This window comes from Zosterops lateralis (assembly GCF_965231275.1).
Source record: "Zosterops lateralis genome assembly, chromosome: 6".
Taxonomy (NCBI): domain Eukaryota; kingdom Metazoa; phylum Chordata; class Aves; order Passeriformes; family Zosteropidae; genus Zosterops; species Zosterops lateralis.
In genome coordinates, this window is record NC_139761.1 from 6,755,444 (window position 1) to 6,761,443 (window position 6,000).

Below are 6,000 nucleotides of genomic sequence, written 5' to 3' on the forward strand. Positions count from 1 at the left end.
TGCTCAAGTTTAATTTTACCCCATCAGGCAAGCTTTCCCCTCGAGTGCGATGTCCCAGTTGTTTTATTAGGATTGTGACAAGTCTGCTCACACGAGGCACATCCCCAGCACATCTGAGGGAAAAGCAAACATCCTGTGTTCCTCAGCCTTCTCTAAACCCCAGCAGATGGCTGCTGCCTCGGCAAACTGTGCGCAATAGCACCGATCACGTTTGCCATGCAGCAGACTTATTTCTGGAATCCAAACCCAGTGTACTTCCAGAAGGTGGGAACGTGGATCCAGCCACAAAGTGGTTCAGCCCAAATCAGTCCTACGTGGTGACTCTCCATAGCTCAGCCCCTGTTGCCTTTTGGGATGGATGTACAGCAGGGCTGAAGTTGCAGGTAGAGTGGTAACAGCTTCCACATGCAAGTCTTTAAATACCCAGGCCTGAAAGTTGTTTGTGCATTTGTTGGAATCCGTGTTTGTTTGTTTTTTCTCTCTGTGATTAAATATCCTGTGGAGATAAAGGGTGTTTTTTGGAATGACTGGGTTTCCAGAGCCTGTCCGTGCTCAGAATCCTGGCAGGATCTGCAGGAGGTGATGTGTATTTTCTGTACCTCAGGTAACACTCAGGGGACACGTGCCACAGACAGATGTCCTTACCCTGGTTCCCTGATGTGGCTGTGTTTAATCCCCAGTCTGGAACTGGGCACTTCAGTGTCCAGGTGAATTAGCAGGAATCACAGAATCATGGAATGCTTTGAGCTGGAAGAGACCTCAAAGATCATCTCATTCCACCCCCTGCTGTGGACAGGAGCACCTTCCACTAGACCAGGTTGCTCCAAGGATCATCCAGCCTGCCCCTGACCAGGGATGGGGCATCCACAGCTTCTCTGGGCACCTTTTCTCACCTTGGAACTTGACCCTGCATATGTTTGTGGTGTGTTCAGGGACCCATTGCCATTCACCTTTTTTTCTAAAAGGAGGCAACAAAGGAGTTATTTGGGCTGCAAGTCCAGGCAAATAACCTCTACTAGGTCTGTTGAGGATGTTGTGTCCTGGGGAAAGGGCACAAAGTTTGGAGGGGGCTTAATCTTTTCTTGCTTAAAATTTTTCTCCACTGAGCAGCAGGCTCAGTCTCAGCCATTTGTGCCCACTTTCCCTCTCATGTTGGAGTATTTAGCATCAAAGAAGGCTTTTGAAAGAACACCTGCATTCCTCCCCAACTTGTGCACTGATTTCTTTGCATGGATGATCTTCAATGGGCTACACATCTGTTCTCTTGCATTCAGAGGCCCTAAAAATGATGCCATTTGTTCAGAATCATTAGAATCATTAGGGCTGGAAAATATCTCTAAGATCATCAAATCCAGGAAGAAATTCTAAAGAATTACAAAATTTCTGATGTTTCTCCTCCAAATATACTGATTATAAAAATGTCTGTGTGCAACTGGGCTAGCATTAACTATCCTTCATCATCCAGAACCTCTCTGGCCATGCAAACCCAATACACAATTAATGTATATAATGGGATATTTTCCTCCATCACACCAATGTAGAAAGCTCCCAGTGGCTCTGGAGTGCATAAGCCCATTAAGGATGCAGTAGGCTAGTCACAGTCCAGAACAGTCTTCATTATTTCCTAAATCAAAGTTATTCACACTTAAAATTTCCTTTAGAATTCATTGGGGTTTTTTGTTTTGTTTTGTTTTTTTTTTAACAAACTGTTGTTAAACCCAGCACACTGTTGGTCAAAACCTCTGACTAGTTGGAGTAAGAGATGAGATTGTTGATCCTGTCTTCCAGCAGCTGCTTCTGTACTTGAAGAGACACTTTCTAGATGGTTATGACTTTTTTCCCACTAATGGGACTAAGTGTCATTGACTGGGTCAGGCAGCCAAAGACTTTCTTGAGATTTTTTTTTAATAAAAGGTTGTGCTCAGAAAAATCAATATTACAGAAAAAAGCAACCTATCAACATTTATATAGAGAGGAGTTTCCATTTGCTTTATTTTTTTTATGTATCCTGGCCACAGAAGGATGGGCGCTGAAATCAGGTGGATAACTTGCAGCCATGGAACTCTGCCAATAATTTAATGTATTTTGCAAATTGTGATATTTCTGCTCTTGTTTTGGTTCTTTAATCGAGAAGAAAGATTTACAACTGGTTGTACTGACCTACTCAAAGGTGTTTGTAAATAAAGTATGAACCACAAAGCTGTATTTATTTTTGTCCTTTTTCTTACAGTTTTTCACCACAGCAGTGCCTCTTGGGCTTTTCCACTGAGTTCTTCAAACTCAACAAAAGCATCTGTGAACCATTTTGCCTGCTGCAGTGAGCCATGTGGTTGTGCAGCTGGGAAGAGGGACAGCAGTATGAACAATGAAAAATGAGACAAACTAAAAGTCATAGAATCATTTTGGTTGGAAAAGCCCTCTAAGATCATTGATTCCAACCACTAATCCAGCACTGCCAAGCCCACCACTAAACCATGTCCCCAAGTGCTACATCTACACGTTTTTTGAATATTTCCAGGGATGGTGACTCCACCACTTCCCTGGGCAGCCTGTTCCAATGGCTGTCAACCCTTTCAGTGAAGAAATTTTTCTTAATACTTTTCCAGCTCTACAAAAATTTATGGTTCTGGCAAAAGTGGGCTTGAATAAAATTGTCATGAATGATGCCCATGATCAAACGAGGCATCGAAATCACTTATTCCTCAACAAGAGAGCTGGAATCAAGTGTAGGTACCTGAAGGGAGCCTATAAGAAACATGGAGAGGGACTCTATATAAGAGCCTGGAGTGACAGGACAAGGGAGACTGGCTTCAAAATGAAGGAGAGTAGGTTTAGATTGGATATTAATAAAAATAATCTTTACTGTGAGAGTGATGAGGCCCTGGCACAGGTTGCCCAGGGCAGCTGTGGCTGCCCCATCCCTGGACATGTTTAAGGCCAGGTGGCTTGGAGCAATCTGGTCTGGTAGAAGGTGTCTCTGCCCATGGCAGGGGATTGGAACAAGGTGATTTCAGGTCCTTTCCAACCCAAACCATTATTTTGATTCCATATCTATTGATGTTTGCTGTAATCAGAAGCAAAGGACCACATGCACAGCCTTGCAGATTTCAAGTGAGAGAGAAGCTTCCTATGAAAATCCTGATCAGAGTCAGCACAGCCTAAAACACACTCAGCCAGAAGCCTTTGGTAAGCACTGAGCCCCTCACCTTGCTGCTGCATACACAGATCCCACAGCCTGTGTATATCCCACATCCAGCTTAGGGTTTTCCCCCCTGTACCTGCTGTGGGTGCCTTACACTGCCCAAAATCTCTTCTACCCAGTCAGGGGCTCCAGCAGTGGCACAGAGGAGGACAGCAAGGTCCAGCTCATCAGGCTCTTGAAGAGGGCAGTGACCCTGTGTGGCTGTTAAAGAAGGTAACAGTAGGCTCAAACTGTTCAGGAGAGAAATACAAATAACTCCCTACGAGCACAAATAAGGCACATTCAAATGTGTTTAATTGTGCATGCCTGTCTGGAAATCTGGCTCATCATTCCTCTTTCCATTTCTCACTCAGAGGGTCACCAGTGCCTGAAAACACTGATGTGCCAAGGAAGCCAATTCTTTGTGGGGGCATGACTCTGCTCCACACAGACAGTTTCCCTTCTGTCACTTGGCATAGTTCAGTATGTGACTTGAAAATTCAAAATATAAACAAGAGAGATGAACCAGGGCCAATCGTGTTGCAAGCAGAAGTCTCAAACCTTCCCAGTAAGTGAAGAATACCTCTCCTCTAGAAATACCACCCGTTTCTCCATTCTTTTCAGCTTGACCAGAACAATTTCTTTGCAGCTTTTAACCTATGAGGAAACTGGGGCAAATATACCGTGGTCAAACATGTCGGAGGCTATAAAACCACTCAGTGCCTCACAATACACAATTTATCAGGCAAGCTTCTCCCATCTCCTAGTTCTATTCCTGTGAATTGCTTATTGCTTTTCTTTCTTCCTCAGGATCATTTTCTCCTGTAACTTTTGTTGTTCTTTAACAGTTCTTTCACAGTTAAAAACCTTCATGGTATTTAGGTATCATTCTAAGAATGAGAGAACTGTCCTCTGTATTGTCCTTTAGTGGCTTCTGGTCATTCCCATGTTCCAGGATGCACCAAGTTACTGCACCTTTTTCCTGAAAATTGATAAATTATACACCTGAGCTAAACAAATAAAAAAAGCCAAGAATTTATGGGAGTGCAGAAGGCATGATCCTTTCAGAGAATTTTAAACTGAATTAACAAGAGTGACAACTTCTTAACTGGGAGGGAAAGCAGGGAGAAGAATTCAATGAAAGTTAATACTCCTGGCTAAAGAGTTGAAAGATCCATTCTACTTTTTGCCAGGGAAATTATTTTGAGGAAGAAAAAAAGAAAATGTTATATGAAAATATACTCAAATATATTAAATATATGAAACTATATATGAGTATGAAAATATTTGTGATGCTTTAGTAAATGAGGAGTTGTCATCTCTTGTGAAGGAAACCCAACCTTATTATTTCCTGTGCTGTTGTCTTGTATGGTGTAGGGAAGTTGCTGAATGGGTAATTTTGGCCTCTGCCATTATAATGTACCTTATTTCTAATTGCAATTATGCCCAATTTTGGCTCCCAGGCATTCTTCCTGTCATATGTTGATTACTGTAATAAATGTTGTCATTACTGAATTTATTCCTATATGCAAACTGAAGATCAGAGTTTGCAATGCTCACAGGCTGTTTCAAGCAGGATAAGCAACCTCTTCAAACCTTCTGTGTTCTCTGCTGTGGTTTCCCAGCTCAGGAGAGAAGGACTCCAGGGTCAGTGGAGAAGCAGTCCTGGAGCCAGGCTTATACTTTTGAGGGTTGCTTTTTTCCCCTGTACATTTTGACCTCTGCAGGGAAAATACTGATGAGTTTAGGCATCCTCTCAGGTGGTCATCCCACCAAGCCTGAATTCAGCAGTTCTCACAGATGTATGGCAGGATAAGATATCCTCTTATTCTTGGCTGTTAATTAATTTAACCACTAATTGTGATGTCTTCACAGAAGCCTCTGTTGCAAAAGAAATTTTAAACATGTTTAAGTCTAGGTGTTTCTCACATGTAAACAGATCTCAGTGGCACACAGGCTGTATTAAATACCGTATTTGAGTTAAAGCACTTTGAGAAAGGAGAAGTCCTTGTAGTGGGCTGAAGCCAGGTGCCCACCAGGCCACTCTGAGAGTCCCTTCCTTCAGCAGAATGGGGACAGAGGGAAATAAGATGGAAAAAACCTCAGGGATCACAATAAAGGTACTTAAATAAAGCAAAAGCAAAGGTCATGCTTGAAAGAAAAGGAAAACAAAGCATTTATTCCCTACTTCCCAGCAGCAGGCAGGTCCAGCCACTTCTTGGGAAGTGCTTCAGCATGGAGCAATTGTAAGGATGGAATGCCCTCCCTCTTTCTCCAGTCTCAGCTTTTATTGATGACCAGGCATCAAATGGTTTGAAACATCCCTTTGGTCAGCTGGGGTCAGCTGTCCTGGCTGTGTCTTCTCCCAAATCCTTGTCCACCTGCAGCCTTTAGTGAGGGCAGGATGCTGGAGAGGCAGCTTGATGCTGTGGAGTGCTGGGCAGCAGCAGCCCAAACACCAGTGTGTGATTTATCAACACCTTCCCAGCTACCAATACACAGCACAGCCCTGGGAGGGCTGCTGTGGGGATAATCAACTCCATCCCAGCCAGAGCCAGCACAGCACAAAAATCATCTTCAGCCTTCCCGTGCTGGAGGCTGTGAACACTCACAGCCATTTCAGACCTGTCCTGGTTTCCAAGAATGATGATTTTAAAGGGACTGTCAGTGCCCTTGGGGCAGTAAATACAACACTGCTGAAGTGCTGGTGAGCAAACAGAGCCGCAGGAGAGATCCGTGAGTTTTTCAAACTGAAGTGAAATGAAACAGACTTGGTTTATCATCTCTTCCTACATAATGCACAATGGCACCAAGCACAG